This window comes from Kogia breviceps, chromosome 19 (genome assembly GCF_026419965.1).
Source record: "Kogia breviceps isolate mKogBre1 chromosome 19, mKogBre1 haplotype 1, whole genome shotgun sequence".
In the NCBI taxonomy this organism is placed as follows: Eukaryota; Metazoa; Chordata; class Mammalia; order Artiodactyla; family Physeteridae; genus Kogia; species Kogia breviceps.
This window is the reverse complement of record NC_081328.1, coordinates 55,143,886-55,161,187: the sequence shown is the minus strand read 5'-3', so window position 1 is coordinate 55,161,187 and position 17,302 is coordinate 55,143,886.

Sequence of the window (17,302 nt, the reverse complement as noted above, 5' to 3'; positions counted from 1 at the left end):
ACCTGGGGAATCCTTTCACTGCTACAGTGGAGAAGAGATTGAGGAGGAAAGGATGCACTTTTCTGTCATCAAGAAGAGTTAGACAAAAATACAGTCTGAGCTTAACCTTAGGTGCATTCTCTCCTTAAACAGGGGTGCGAGAAATACACGTAAATGTCTCAAAATATATTACCAGTCGCCCTTGCTACGAACGTGCGTTTCCAGAGAACGTACAGTTAAAATTCAGATCCAGTAATCCATGAACACGGAAATGGATTTTATCCCTCTTAACAATCACAATAATAAATTAAGTAGCATTTGAAAGCACCAAGAGAGGAAAGCACACGTCAGATCAAAACTGTTTTATTCCCAGAGTGCACTCTTGCCTTAAAGCTAGGGTGCCTAAAGCAACCCATCGCTGCTGGAGATGCACTCCCTCTGAATCAGCTACTACTTGGGGCCAACTGTGAACCATTCAAAAGGAAAGTCTCATCTTTCTGAGTCCTGAGATTCTTCCTTTGAAAATACCTTATCATCAAGACCTTTAAAATTAATTTTCAAGTCCAACCTGGAAGCAGAACCAGTAAGACAAGTCGATATCAAAAGCAAAAGGGAAACCACATTGATAAAAACGTTGGAGCCGCCAAGTTCAGAGGGTCCAGCTTTTGGAGAGGATTCAGAGGGGTCTTTTCCATCAGAGCCGATTTCCCCTTCTTCTTCGTTTCCCTTTCATGGACTCTGCCTCTGGGCACGTGAAAGTGTCCCTCCATGCAGTGGGGAGTTAGTTTATTTGTGCATGGGGGTGAGGCAGCCTTTGATAAATATAAAACCCCATCATTATCTCATTTTGGTGTATTCTGAGATTTTCCTAAACAGATGTCATGGAAAATTCATTGAGAAAGAACATAACTTGTTGCAAAAGTAACCCACAGATTTTATCTTTCTCTTTTCCCTTAAAAGTTCAAAGCTGGAAGGAAACGACTTAATTGAGATAGGCCTTAAAGAAAAAGAACTTCAGGGTGATTCATGTGTCATTGACTGGGTAGTATTAAGTGAATGGTGTCGGGTGGAAATTTAAATGCTCTCAATGCCCTGTGATCACATCTGGCACTTCAGGCGTGTTCCATGTTCTTACAGCCTTCAATCCTCCTCATTTTGGATATTGCTACCCTTCCTATATTAAGAAGATGCCACCATGAGCAGAAAGGCAACTTTGGGTTTACTTCTCTAAATAACAGACTGGTTTTCCCATGAACTATTGAGAGGCCTTCCTCATGCATCTGATAACAGAAAGAATGCATTTGCAAAGAGAAGAGTGGGTTCAGGGATAGTCCAAAGGACAAAGAGATGATATTGACCATTTGAGAATCAAATCCTTGACTTTGATCGTTGGTTAAGTGCTGTTTGAACTTGTCACTAAAATGGAGAAGTATTTCTAAAGGCCTGTATCCTGGACTATAGTTGAGGGTAAAACTGGAACCATTATTATGGAGTTACAACTAGTCATTTGAGACATGTCTTTAAGATAGGCTTTCTCTCAGAATCCAAGCCTGGATGACCGCGCAAGGTATCTGAGAAGCAGCAAAATCATTTTTCTTCACAATTATCTAAAGAAGTACCCTTACCCTTCTCTGACTGTTAGACGGGTTAAAATAAGAACAACCTACACACAAACAAAATAATGATACGACATCAAGGGATGGTGAAGATGTGGAGACATAGCAACATTCATACTTTGCTGATAGAAATGCAAAATGTTGCAGTCACTTTGGGCAGTAATTTGACAATTTCTTTTAAAGTTTGACATAGATTTACCATATGACCCAGCAATTTTAATCCTTGATGTTTACCCAAGAAACATCAAAATCGGGGTTTACAGAAAAACCTATACAGTAATGGTCTTCTCAGTTTTTTCATAATCGCCAAAACCTGGATGCAATCCAGATGTTTTCCATTCAGTGATTGGATAAACAAACTGGGTTCCATCCACACAATTAAATTGATGTGCTAATCAACAAGGATGAATCTCAAATACATATTGCTCGGTGAAAGAAGCCAGACCCAAAAGGCTGCATACGTACTCTACGATTCAATTTCTAAGACATTCTAAAAGAGGCCAAGTTATAAGGAGGAAGAACAGATCAGTGGTTGCCTGGTGATTGTGAGTGGATCAGTTGACTGCAAAGGGCCAGTGTGCGGGAATTTGGGGACCTGCTAAAACTTTGAGCATCAAATCTCACAGAACTATGTACCACAGAGAGTGACTTCTACTGCATGCAAATTTAAAAGATATATATATATACATATACATACATATATATACACACACACAAATACTACAAACTTATTCTACAGCGTATCTTTTTCAAACTGGAATTGAAATTCAGTAAAAGAGCTTCAGCTTACATGTACCCCAAAAAGGAGATGCTAAAAAGAGTAGAGAAACACTGGGTTTGCTTCTTCGTTAAAAATACCAGTCTGAGATAAAATACTTTGGGGGGATTTTCTGTGCGATCACACTGGTGTCTGGCTCTCCTACTTGTGGCACATGGCTTAAGTACCTCTAATTGCTTTCTTACTCTGACTCTGTGATAATCAATGCATCATAGATGTCGAGAGAGAAAGGGTCATATTTCACCGAATTAATTCGGCAAATACTTCTTCAATGTCTGTCATGTTCCTTACACTCCTCCAGGGAATGGAGACTTATCAGCTTAAATGGATAGACTTCATCCTCTACCAAGCAACCCTGAATTTTGTATTTTTAGTATTCAGTAGTCAAAAATCTTCACCTTCAACTTTATTTTCCGGTTACTGCAAACTTCCTAGTTCATCCGAGCTTCAATTAGTAATTAAAGTTGATTTGAGTGGGATAGGGAGGATGGGAGGGAGATGCAAGAGGGAGGAGATATGGGGATATATGTATACGTATAGCTGATTCACTTCGCTATAAAGCAGAAACTAACACACCATGGTAAAGCAATTATACTCCAATAAAGATGTTTTTAAAAAAAAAAAGTTGATTTGAAAAGCACAAAAAGGTAACATCGAAAGAAAAAAAAAAAACACCACTATCAATTTGGGGGCCTCAGTCACTTCCGATACTATTTTTTCTGTTTCATAACTCAAAAGAACTTGTATCCTTTGCAAGTTGAGGTTCTAGAAACTAATTGGCGTTTTCACTTTCATTTTTAATTCCATAAAATTATAGGCAACCGACAGTAATTTGTTTATTTGAAAGTAACACATAGAAATTAGAGAAGTGCTGCTTGTGAGATCCTGGGACACTAGGTGAGAACATTCTGTCTCTTAGGAAGGCTCCATGTGTATGTGAGATCAGTTATTTAGACAGAAATCTTCTGGATGTGCTAGAGTCAGGAGCTCTCTAGAACTTTGAGAAAGGAACTGTATGTAGTCACAAGAAGCAATCTTTGCATCCAAAACGAGAGTGTGTCCAGGACTTGATAAAACACCTAGGGGATTTATTAATTTCCTCTGGCTGCTACATGTAACACATTACCCCCGACTCCGTGACAATACGAGTTCATCATACTGTAGTTCTGGAGGTCAAAGTCTGAAGTGGATTCCAGTGGGTTAAAATCGAGGGGTTGGCAGGGTTGCATTTTTGTTTGTTTGTTTTTCTGGAGGCTATAGGGGAAAACCTGTTTTCTTACCTTTTTAGCTTCTAGAGGCCACCCACATTCCTCCTTCCATTTTCGAAGCTGGCAGTGGCTGGTCAAGTCTTTCTCATGTCCTGTCACTCTGAGGCTGACTCTTTTGCTTCTTCTTCCATATTTAAGGACATTGTGATTATAACCAGCGCACCGCGTTAACCTGGGATAATCAGCAGATAGGTAACCTTAGTTCCATCCGCTGTCTTTATTCTCCTTTCCACGCAGTGTAATGGATTTACCAATTTACCAGAGATAAATTTATCTCTGGATGCATGTTGACTGGCTTCATGCGGGTCTTTTGTTTTATGTAACGCTGCAAGAGGTATTATAAGGTGCTTCCTGTGCAGATCATCTTTCAAAGAAGTAAACAAGGCAATAGACAGAGGAAGAGAGACAGCCTACAGCTAGTGATGTATCCCCTCGTCCTTCCCAGGCAGCTCATCCTAAGTGACATTACTACCAAAACAAAATCATTGGCCTCCAGTTCCATTCTGTTCTCATTTAAGGCCATGCTAATGTGTCTGTTCACATCTGGAACCACTGCAGGCCGACCCTGGAGAAGCTGCCTGTTCGGTGCCAGATCACTGCGTGAATGTTGCAGCAAGCTGAGTCATACAGATTTTTTGGTTTCCCAGTGCATATAAAAGGCATATACTTAACACTATACTGTAGTCTGTTAAGTGTGGAAGAGCATTAGGTCTGAAAAACAGTATACATACCTTAATTAAAAAATACTTTATTGCTAATTATCATCTGAGCCTTCAGCAAGTCCTGGTAGTAACATTAAAGATGACCGCTCGCTGATCACTATAACAAATATAATCACAATGAAAAAGTTTGAAATGCTGCACGAGTACCAAAATGTGATACAGAGACACGACGTGAGCAAACGCTGCTGGGAAGACGGCGCCCATAGACTTGCTTGACGCACGGTTGCCGCAAACTTTCGATTTGTAAAAAAAATACAGTCTCTGCGATGTGCAGTAAAGCAGAGCACAATAAAATGAGGTATTACTGTACTTCTTTGCGTTGACACTGATACACTTGTCTTTCTAATACCTTTCCTTCAAGAATTTGAAGAACCTCTAAGTCTAGGATAAAACATGGTTTTGCAGGGCTTATGTGTTTCACCCATGAAGAGGATTTCCTCATTTGGGGTAACTTTGACCAGATTTAGCTTTTTCTTTAATCTTTCTTTTTCTAAATAGTGATTTAGAACAACAACAGATGAAAACCATGAGCCGCTCACTGTTTTACTTTGCTGTAAGGAATTCACACACAAAAAATGAATGTTTCTTAAAAAAATCCGAATTACTCAAGTTTAGTGTGGATTTCTTAGCCAATTACCAGTTTCTTTTATCCTAAGGGAGACCACTTGAGAACCTTAAAACTATGTTGGATTCTTTTAGTTCTGTGACTAGAAATTTTTAACAAAGAGTAAGTTCATGCTTTAAAGAAGATGAAAAATGTTTGTAAAATTAACTCAAGGTTTTCTTAGACATCAGTTTGGGTTTTCCTCATCTCTGACCTCATACGTATTTTTATGTGCTAAGTGTACATGGATCTGAAACATACAGATTGAAATAAATATTCGCTGTTTAACAAAGAAGGAAAGGGCTTGGTAAAATGAGATGACTTAGAATAGACGAGACGGGTCAGGACCACCAGATTGGGAGCATGTGTTTTGAAGTCTGACAGATACATGTTTGAATGCTGGTTTTATCAGGGCAGATACTCTAATTTAACCACCCCAAATCTGCTTTTATCCTTCGTCTATGGAAATAGAACCCCCAGACATATGCCAGTTTTTATCTAGGCTCACACACATCTAAAACTACTACCTTTCCCACTCCTGGGCATATATCTGGGTGAAACCATAATTCAAAAAGATACATGCACTCCAGTGTTTATTACAGCACTAGCCAAGACAATACACAATAGCTACACAATGGCTACACAATAGCCAAGACATGGAAGCAACCTAAGAGTCCATCGAAAGAGGAATGGATAAAGAAGATGTAGTACATATTTACAATGGAATATTGCTCAGCCCTAAAGAAAAGAAATTGAAATAATGCCATTTGCAGCAACATGGATGGACCTAGAGATTGTCATACTGAGTGAAGTTAAGCAGACAGAGAAAGACAAATATCATATGATATCGCTCATATTGTGGAATGTTTAAAAAAAAAGCTGATACAAATGAACTTATTTACGAAACAGGAACAGACTCACAGACTTTGAAGACAAACTTATGGTTACCAAAGGGGAAAGGGCCGGGGAGGGATCAATTAGGAGTTTGGGATTAACATATACACACTACTAGATATAAAATTGCTAATCAACAAGGACCTACTGTACAGCATGGGAAACTCTGCTCAAAACTCTTAAATAAGCCATATGGGAAAATAACCTGAAAAATAATGGATGTACGTATATGTATAACTGAATTACTTTGCTGTACACCTGAAACTAACTCAACATTGTAAATCAACTATACTCCAATATAAAACAAAAATTAAATTAAAAAAAAAATAAAAACACTACCTTTCCAAGATTTCCTTACAGTTAATGTGTCCCAATTAAGTAAGTTCCAACCAGTGGTGTATAGAAGTGAAAACTGTGGTATAACTTCCTGCAAGGAGGAGCCGTGTACTTTTTCTTTTTTTCCTTCCTTCCTTGCAGGGCTGGAACGACCATCTTGCAGCAAGATGTAGAAAATGGTAATAGAGCAAAGGTTGAAGGGCCTTGAGTCCCTGATGATAGTTAAACCACTATTAAATTTTCTGTTAGTCTTGGCCAAACCTAATCTAATTCAGTCACTTCTTTGAAACGAATATCTTAAAGGGCTGCTGGGAGGATTAAATGAGATAATATATTTAAATCGTGGAGCACGATGCTCGTCTGTAGAAGGTAAAATAAATGTTAATTCCCGTCTCCTCTCCAGGACAGCTAAAGTTCTTAAGACTTTCATCCATGAAAATATCTCAATAAGTTTGATCTTCAAAGTTAATGGCAAAGGAACATTCTTGACTATGAGATAGAGAGGCCTCTGTAAGGACAATAAAAGAATTTGTGGGTTTTTTGTTTTTTGGGTTTTGGCCACACTGCAAGGCTTGCGGGATCTCAGTTTCCCAACTAGGGATTGAAGCCGGGCCACGGCATTTGAAAGCCCAGAATTCTAACCAATAGGCCACCAGGAAACTCCCAAGGATTTGTGTTTCTTAATTCATTCATTTATATTAACTTATTCAACATGTTTTGAGTACTGATTAAGCCCCAGGCCTGTATTCAGGGTTGTCATTGTAAGAAAGGCTTAGGTTTTGCCAGTGGCAGGCTCAAATTCTATCAGAAAAGAGAGGCAGAGAAGCAGCCGTTAAGATACAGTGATAAGTACCGAAGTTAGAAATGCTCACAAAAATACTATGGGAATAGAGAAAAAAAGTGGCTCAGTCTGTCTGAGGAAGCTAGGAAGATTTTATGAAGGAGAAATTTCAACAGGGAACTAAAAGACAAATTGTTATTTGATAGTGAGGGAAGGAAAGGTTTTAAAATATAGGGAGCTGCATATCAGGGCATGAAACAGTGTATTTAGTGGATAACGGAGTAGTTTTGCAAGGCTGGAGTGATACGCATGAAGGTTTATGAAGAAGGACTGAATAGTAGGTTAGCATCAGATTGTGACCAAAACAGTTTTAAAAATAGGTCTAATGGCAGAGTGGAGGACGCATTATAAAGCTGTAAGTGTGGAAGACAGGGCCTCAAAAGACCATTTAGGGCACATTTTCTAGGTTTGATATAACAAAAAACTAACTCTATTTCAGCAAAAACTGGAAGGTGAAAATATTTCATAAAACATTGGAAGATAAAATCACCATTACTTAGTGACTCTTTGGATGTGGTGATAAAGGGAAAATATTCAGTAGAAGGCTAGAGGTCTCTTAAGCTTCAGATGAGCTCTGTGATAGAGTGCCTTTAAACAAAAAAGAGGCATATGCAGAAGAGGCGGTTATTCAGCTCTACTAGGATAAGGTGAAGCTTACTTGTCCGTGTGATGTCTGGGTGGAAACAGTTAATTGGCAATTGGCTAAATGAATCCGGAGTTCAGAGCTAATCATTCCTGAGTCATATGGGTGGTTGTCACCATGTGGGGAAAGAGTGACATCTAGTAAGAACTGTGAACTTTCAACAAAAGGGCTTGAAACAAGGCAAAAAAAGCTGAAGACAGAAGCCCAGGGAATACTTTATTTAAGAGAGAAGTCAGCAAGACATGCCACAGTTTGGCTCAGAAATTGAAGAAGATAAAAAAAATTGTTAAAGTTAAACTATTAAATAGAATGCTTCACATATTCAGAGGAATATAGAAAAGTATATCACACACCTCTGCACTTGCCACTGAGATTTAACAACTGTTCTTCTAAAGGTTTTGGTTTTGGTTCTTAACATTTAGGTCTATGATCTGTCTTGAGGTGTTTTGGGTTTTTTTTGTTTTTTGTTTTTTCCATATCGTATGAGAGAAGTCCTGAGGTTCTTTCTCTCTCCCCCACTCCTCCCTCCCTCCCTCCCCCTGTCTTCCTTCCTTCCTTCCTTCCTTTCCTTCCTCCTTTCCTTTCCTTCCTCCTTCTTTCCTTTCCTTCCTCCTTCCTTCTTCCTTCCCTTACTCCTTCCTTTCCTTTGTTCCTTCCTTCGTTCCTTCTTCCTTCCTCCCTTCCTTCTTCCTTCCTCCTTCGTTCCTTCTTCCTTCCTCCCTTCCTTCCCTTCCTCCTTCCTTCTTCCTTCCTTTCCTTCCTTCCTTCTTCCTTCTTCCTTCCTTCCTCCCTCCTTCCCTCCCCCTTTCTTTCTTCCTTTCTCTCTCTCTCTCTCTCTCTCTCTCTCTCTCTCTCTCCATAGATAGCTGCCTGTTGGGGAAAACCTTTTCCTCCAACCTTGCTTCTGTTGTAGAAAATCAAGCAGCAGTATATATGGACCTACTTTGGATCCTCTTCTGGTCTGTTGATCTATGTGTCTATCCTTTATGCCAATACCACATTGTCTGAATTATTGTAGCTTTATAGTAAGACTTAAAATCAGGAAATTTAAATATTTGAATTTCCTTTTTAAGATTCTTTCTATTCTACTTTGTCTTCATGACCATTTAAACTTTAGAATCAGTTTTTCAGTTTCTCAGAAAAACCTACCTGGATTTATATTGGAATAGTTGAAATCTATGGATCAGTTGGGTAGAAAATTTACGTTTTAACAATATTGAATCTTCTGATATGTGAGCATGGAGTAGTTAGCTATAGTATTCAGAATTGATCAGTAAATGACTTGAGCCTAGGGATTTCTTTATGGGAGTATTTTTGGTTAGGAACTCAAGTTTTTAATAGATAGTTTACTAGAGGTTTATTAATTTTATTAAATTTTTCAAAGAACCAACTTTTGGCTTTGCCAATTTTCTATCTTTTTTTCTGCGTCATTGAATTTCATCCTTATATTTATTATTTCCTTTCTTCTACTTACCTTGTGTTACATTTTCCCCTGTTTTTCTAAATTCTTAAGTTGGAAGCTCGATGATTGATTTTCAACATTTTAATGTTTAGACATTGATTTAAACTATTACAATTTAAAACATTGATTTTAAATATTTAAAGGTATACATTTCCTCCTAAGCACTGCTTTAGCTGCATCTCTCAATCATTGATATGTTTTCCTTACCATTCAGTTCAAGATATTTTCTAATTTCCCTTCTTATTTTTCATTTGATCTGTGTACTAGTTAGGATGTTGATTAATTACAAAATATTTTAATTTTCTAGACGTCTACATATTGCATTGTTATTGCTTTCCATTTGGTTTAATGGTAGTCTCAAAACAGGCAATGTATGATTTTAAACCTTTGAAAGTTATTAAAACCTGTTTTATTATCCTGCATATGATGTTTGGTCCATGTGGTCCAGCATATAGTTTATCTTGGTAAACATTTCATGTGGGCTTGAAAAGATTATTGTGCAGTTGTTGGATGCAAAGGGAAATCACAAAGGATAACTATGGAATATCATGAACAGCTTTATGCCAAAAAAAATTGACAATTTAGATGAAATGGGACAATGTCCTTGAAAGACACAAACCACCAAAACTAACATAAGATGTGATAGAAAAATCTGTATAGATGCAAACAGTTCTTTATATATTCTTGATATAGTGATTTTCTCTCAGGTAAATTAATTGTAAATGTTTTCTGCTGGGCTGTGGTTTGCCTTCTTATTTTCTTACTGGTGTTGTCAGAAGAGATGTTTTCATTTTGATGACGTCCAATGTATCAATTGCTTTTCTTTTCATGGTTAGTGCATCCTGTCTTGTCTACTCGAAGGTGGAGAAGATGTCCTCCTATGTGTCTTTCTAGATTTAACTTTTACATTATTTTATAACTTTATACTTTTTTTTTCTTGAATTAATTTTTTCATATAGAGCGACAAGTCCCAACTACTTTGTACAATGGAAAATGCCCTCAGGAGAGCATGCTGTGTAAATAGGGGGTCTCACCCAGTGTGGTTCCTTCCTTCAAAGACCCAGTGTCCCCAACTTTCTGCTCTGTTTCATCACTCTGCAGTGCCTTCAGAGTTGCTTTTACATTTTACTTGATTGTAATTGTTATCTGCAGGAATATTAGTATATTCTACTACTGGGCTCAGAACTCCTTTAATCTCCTTTTTAACCAGATACCAGACTGTGATTTTAAAATGTGAAGATTATCTGTTTCAGAAATTCTGGAAAATTTTCAGCTACTCTCTCTTTACATATTTCATTTATTCTCTATTCTCCCCATTTTTCTCCTTTTGTAATTCCTAGTAGCCATTTTTATACTTTCTTATTCTATCCTTCTTATTTCTCTTGATGTCTTATATTCTGAATTTCCCTTTCTCTTTGTGCTGCATTCTGGATAAGGTCCTCAGATCTGTCTTCCAGATTACTAATTCTCATTTCACCAGCAGCTTAATTTTGTCCAATGATCTTTTTTCTTTCTTTGATTACGTATTTTAATTCTGGTCTCCCCCCAGCCTTCCTTTTTTCCCTCATGTTTCCATTGTTCATTTTATATCCTTCATTATTTGACACTTACCTATGTTATATCTTTTTACGTTATTCTGTTACTTCAAGTCTTGTATACTCATCCTCTTGTTTGCTGACCCTACCTCATGAAATGGTTTTTGTGTGTGTGAGGTGCAGCGTTCATGATTCAAGAAGATGTGGCAACGATCTTCAGTGGAGGTTGATCTTTTTCTCAGTGAAAATGTGTGCGTTTAGTTTGCTCTGCAATTTGTTTCTAGGATTTCAAGGGCTAGTGACCTGCCTTTACACTGATTTCTCACCTTGGGGGATACAAGCACCATGTGGGTTGCATAAACTTTGCTCCACACCAGTGGTGTTGGTCTGAGACTCTTAACTTCCAATAGGATGCTTTATTTTGTCCTCCCATTAAGAGGAGCTTAGGCAGAGATATACATTCTCATTGCCACACACACAAGCTGATGAGCGGACTTAGCTAGCCCACCCCGTATGGAAGATTTAAATCTAACCCAGACCTAGCCGGATGTAAGGCTTAATTACAAATCTCAATCTAATGCAAGGTCAATGCAACCTCTCCTGTTCATCTGCATGAGTTAAAATACCAGTCCCAGTCTCCATGGCCTAGCTGCTCTGTTAGTTTCTGGGGTCCCTCTGGTAAGCGTTTGTAAGCTTCTCTCTCTAGCTGGAGTTGCCTCTTTATTTCTGGAACCTGGGAACTTCCCTTCCTTTCATTTGGATTCATTTGGATTCAGCTGTATCATTAATCAAATATTTCTGTGGTAGCGAGGAGAGAGTCCCTCACTACCTGAGAACTTAAAGTTGCCGTTAGAGTTTATTATTCTTGAAGGAATGTAGAGGGTGCATTTCATTTATATGTTTATCCTTTACAGTACTTAGCTCAGGGCTCTAAAAGTCCATTAGTGCTTAATAAAAATCGGCAGAATGAATTTTAAAATGAATCAAAGGAGAGAACTTTAAATAGTAAAAGCTAAAAGAAAGAAGGCTATTTAGTCTTTCAAAAGATGACTTCTCTCTCCCCATCTCAAATGGTTGTTAAGAGCGAGGTGGGGACAGGGCCCGGCAGAAGGTATTACCTTCCTTACTGATGTATCAATAGTCGCAATGTACTGCTTCGTGTCCAAAAAAAAGTCCCCTGCTGGTTGCTGTCCACAGAAATTCTGCCAACATCCTGGTGGTTGCTGGTTTGTAGTTTTATGGGTTTCCAGAGGATCAAACAGTGTATTATTATGTTTGGCTACTGACTCGGGTCAGCAGTTCAAAAGGAGAAAAGAAGGGGAATAAAGTAGCTAGGAGGGGAAATGGGGATCGTACATAAGCTGGTGTATTTAAGCCAATGAGTTGAATTTACTGAGCATGAAGCAGTCTTTACTGAATCTCAGTTAATTTCATTTCAACAGAATATGATTGTATAGGTGCAAAGCTCTCTTTTCTAAGAACTGAAGATATGGCAATTATGTACCAGTTTCAATTTGGACTAAGGAATAAATTAATAGGTTGCTTGCTTCATGTGTATCCTTTTACAAAGTGTTGAAATGGAATGTTTTTTATCAACAATGACAGAAACAAATAGATTATTAAACATACGCCAAATCCCAAACCCCTCTTCCTTCAAAATATATTTATTTACCTAAATATAACTTGTAGGAATATTGATATGAAATACGTAAATATAATATTTGGCATTTAAAAATAACATTCAGTAATTATGGAGGGGCTTCCCTGGTGGTGCAACAGTTAAGAATCCGCCTGCCAATGCAGGGGACACGGGTTCGAGCCCTGGTCCAGGAAGGTCCCACATGCCGTGGAGTGGCTGGACCCGTGCACCACGACTACTGAGCCTGCACTCTAGAGCCTGCGAACCACAACTACTGAGCCCACGTGCCACAACTACTGAAGCCCGCGCGCCTAGAGCCCATGCTCCGTAACAAGAGAAGCCACCGCAATGAGAAGCCCGTGCACCGCAACGAAGAGCAGCCCCCGCTCGCCGCAACTAGAGAAAGCTGGCGCACAGCAACAAAGACCCAACGCAGCCAAAAATAGATAAATAAAATAAATAAATTTATTTAAAAATAATAATTATGGAGTGACTGAAATACATAAACTATTTAAAGATCTGAGACAATGTGTATATTTTCTCAGAAAATGAAGTTCAAATTATTAATGTAAGAAACTCTGGACCCTTGACCATGTCATGATTGAAATCTGCATCCCCAGCACTTTCTTTAGTCTCAGAAAAGAATCAGCATATGTGTAACACTTGTAACATCCTCTTATAGGGCCAAAAAAAGAATCATGTTTGACTTTGCCTTAGATCCGAAAGGGACTGGGAGAGGACCGGTAAAACTATTTTGTTTGCCATTTTGTTTAACATAAGAAAAACTGTTTATTCCCATATCGGTTGCTTCTCTTTCCTGCTTCATTCTCAAAATAATTGTTTAGTGCTCTTAACTCTATAATTAGCTGGCTATCAAGTCTAAAAGGAATAAGAGAGGATTGTGTACTGACATTAAAAAAAGCATCAGGGAGGGATAAATTGGGAGTTTGGGATTAACACGTACACACTACTATATTTAAAATAGATCACCAACAAGGACCTACTGTGTAGCACAGGGAACTCTGCTCCATATTCTGTAATAAACCTAAGTGGAAAAAGAATTGGAAAAAGAATAGATACATGTATAACTGAATCACTTTGCAGTACACCCGAAACTAACATGTTTCAAATCAGCTATAGTCCAATGTAAACTAAAAATTATAAAAAAGCATCAGACACAGTACAGCTCTTTATTATTATTATTAAGACAAAAGTGTGGATATATACATATATTTTATTTATCAGTTTATCCATTATTCTCTCATCAAATAAATATTTATGGAGCACTTATTTTGTGTTTCTAGGCACTAGGAACTCAGCCATGAAGAAGTGAAACAAGACATTCGCTTCCAAGGAGGAAACATTCTGGCCTGGAGGTACCATAAACAAGAAAGCAGATAATGCAAGAGCTGTGTTTAAAACAGGAAAGAAGTAGAGAGTGACCGGCTTGTATTGGGAGGGCTGTGCAGAACAGGGTGGCCAGAGATGGCCTTTCTCAGAAGACACCATGTATGCAGGTATCTGAAGGACGAAAAGGAGCCCGCTTGTTGAGGATAGAGAGAAGCCGCTAATGGCAATACCCAGGCCACGCCCTCCTCTCACTGGGGTCCGGGCCGTAGGCCCCCATCTAAATACTTGGAAGTTATAAATCAAGCTTACAAACCATTAATACAATATTTTCTATAATCCCACCTTGACAAGTAAGCCTCCCTGCCGACCTGGAAGGCTTGCTTGACATTAGAATGCCTTGAACCTTTTGACACTCTTCACTGGCACATGGCGGCAGCATGGGGAGGGCCAGCCCCCCCCCCCAAATCAGCCTGTGTTTCCTTCTCCTCCCACTTCTGGCTGCTCACACCACCTGAGGAGACCCCAGGCTCGCGTGCGGACGCCCCAGTCCACGTGTCCAAGCTCCGTCCGCGCCCTAGCTGCCCGCCGCTGCCTGACAGCCTCTTTGGCCAAGAGAGAACGTGTCACTGTTTTCAACCAAGTTGACTTGACTGCAAGCCTCCCCTGCGACTAAAGGTTCCGACTAGAAAGTTCTCGAGCTGTGACTGTGACTGGGATGTGTCAGGAAAATCAGAAAGGCCGGGGTGGGCAGTGGGCAGTCCCCCAGGGCAGTGGCAAGTTACCAAGTTGAGCATAATCCGCTGCGCTCCACGTCTATCTCATGTCGGCATTTTCGTCTGTTACAGAAATGACATCTCCAAATGCCAGTCTAGCTTGTGGATTTCAAGGAAGAGTTTCCAATCAGATATATGGTATCATTCACCGTGTCTCCACCCTCCTTAAAAGAAAGACCCTGACTGCAGCAACACCTACACGGAGAAAGGAGGAGCAGCTCTGTTTCATGGGTAAGCAGACTGAAGCTCCGTGTTCCATAAGGTGGCACAATAGAAAAGGGCTAGGAGCATGGAGACTCATTTGGGTCCTGAGTATCCTACACGTCGGCTGTGTGACTTTGGATGAGCTAATATCTCTACCTTTAGTTGTATTTAATAAATCATCTCATCAATGGTGACAATAACGGTATTCACCACCTAGCGTTATGGAGGGAATTTAAATGAGCTGACACATGTAATGCGTTTAACAGAACGCCTGGCACATAATTTATGGTCAATAAGCATTCGTTGGTTTTATTTATTACTTCTACTACCAGTACAACTATTTCTGCTATGACTGTTATTCAGAGCTACATTAAGTAATTGAGAGAACTTCAATGTAGGTTTTCTGATTCAAAGACTAGTGCCCTGGAAACCTTTAAACTAATGCTCATTTCAGAAAAGAAATAAAAACGCAAAACAACAAGTAACAACAAAATCCAACAACACCATTACTTGCAGACAACCGCCGTCACCCACAATCACAGTGTTAAAGGAGGTAAAGTCAGGGCATTGACATCTCCTAGTTTTGTAAAGGCAAAGCTGTATCCTTCCCTGTACAATCACACTCACTGTGAAGCTGGCTCAGAACCAGCATCTGAAGAAGCTCTTGACCGTTCACATAAATGGAGAGTGACAGTTTTGAGAATATGAAACAATGGACTACAAAACCTAATTACAATTTGGCCTTTGGCTTTAGGGCTGGAGGTTCAAAATCTCTCTCTCTCTCTGTCCTTCTCTACCTCCCTTCCTCCCTTTTTTCCTCTCTCTGTCTGTCTCTTCCTCTGACTGTCTCTCCCTCACGTACACACAGAAGTACAGACATGCGCGGACGCAAAGACACACACACACACACACACACACGTTAGATGTGCATATGCACGGTTTTTCCTCTGTTGACCACTGTGCTCTTAGACTCACTTTGGCGCCCTGTGACTATTGTAGATAATCGCTGCTACTCAGTAGTTAACTTATACGTGAAATTCCAACATGACCTTAAATACCTTGCTATGTTAGACATTGTATTGCAATTGTGACAGGTTCAACGAGTTAAGATATGGTAGCAAGGTTGTTTTGCAGAAGAAAAATATTTTGTTCTCAGGCTTTGTACCTGGGCTTCATCCTGCTTCTAGGAAAACTTCTAGCCCCTGTGTGGCAAGAACTTTGAGCTCAAGCAGACTGGGGTCAAATCCTGGCTTTCCACAAGGGATTTCTACCAAGTTCAATCTCTCTGAATCTAAGTTTCATTTTCTGTAAGAAAGACTACCATCAATAACTACTTTTGTTATTGTTAATATTTATTATTGTGATTATTCCTTGAAATTAGAGCTAAGAGACTCTATGAAACCCATAAAATCCTTATCTGCCACTCGGGAGGAAAATGTTTGACAAAAGAAATTCTTAAAGAGCGTGCTGTTAGCCTAGGTTCCTTAGAAAGAAAACCCGAGGCAAGGACTGTACGGCGTAGTTTCTTTGGGGAAGTAATCTCAGGTATGAGGCGTGGTGGACTGGAGAAGGTGAAGCAAGATTCGTGGGGAAATGGCATTATTTTGTCCTTTTTGTGGCTGAGTAATATTCCATTGCATTTATGTACCACATCTTTATCCATTCCTCTGTCGATGGACATTTAGGTGGCTTCCATGTCTTGGCTATTGTGAACGGTGCTGCTGTGAACACTGGGGTGCATGTGGCTTTTCGAATTATGGTTTTCTCTGGATGTATGCCCGGGAGTGGGACTGCAGGATCCTCTGGTGGTTCTACCATCCTGTTCCCATAGTGGCTGTACCGATTTACATTCCCACCGACAGCGTAGGAGGGTTCCCTTTTCCTCCACACCCTCTCCAGCATTTATTGTTTTTGCTGCAACGTGAGTGGGCCTAGAGATTGTTATACTGAGTGAAGTAAGTCAGACACAGACAAATATATGATATTGCTTATATGTAGAATCTTTAAAAAAAAAAAAAAAGGCTACAAATGAACTTATCTACAGAACAGAAATAGAGTCACAAATGTGGAAAACAAACTTATGGTCACCAGGGGGTGAGGGCAGGGGAGGGATAAATTGGGAGCTTGGGGTTATAGCATATACACACTACTAGATATAAACTAGATAACTAATAAGGACCCACTCTACAGCACAGGGCACTCTGCTCTCAATACTCCGTGATGGCCTATGTGGGAAAAGAATTTTAAAAAGAGTGGCTACATGTATCTGTATAACTGATTCACTGTGCTGTACACCTGGAACTAGCACAATATTGTAGATCAACTGGACCCCAATAAACATTAAAAAAGAAAAAATAAGATGGGTGGGGAAGCCCACTAGTAGCAGCCTAGTTGAGTGGTCTCCACTGAGCTTTAGTAGCTCCACTGCCTGTGCCCACAGGCAGAAAGATCTGGGCTCACTGCGGTTTAGAATTGCCCGTCTGAAGGAAGGAAGAAGAGGAGATTTATCCACCAGTTCCCATCCTCCAAGGCTCAAAGGTTGACCCCGGGGGCAGCAGTTCCTTAGAGCTTCTGGGATGCACACGTATGAGCGCCCGGAAGGTTCTGGTAACCATCCCACCGTGTGGGTGTCAGAGAGGCCCCGGGGCAGAAAGTGCC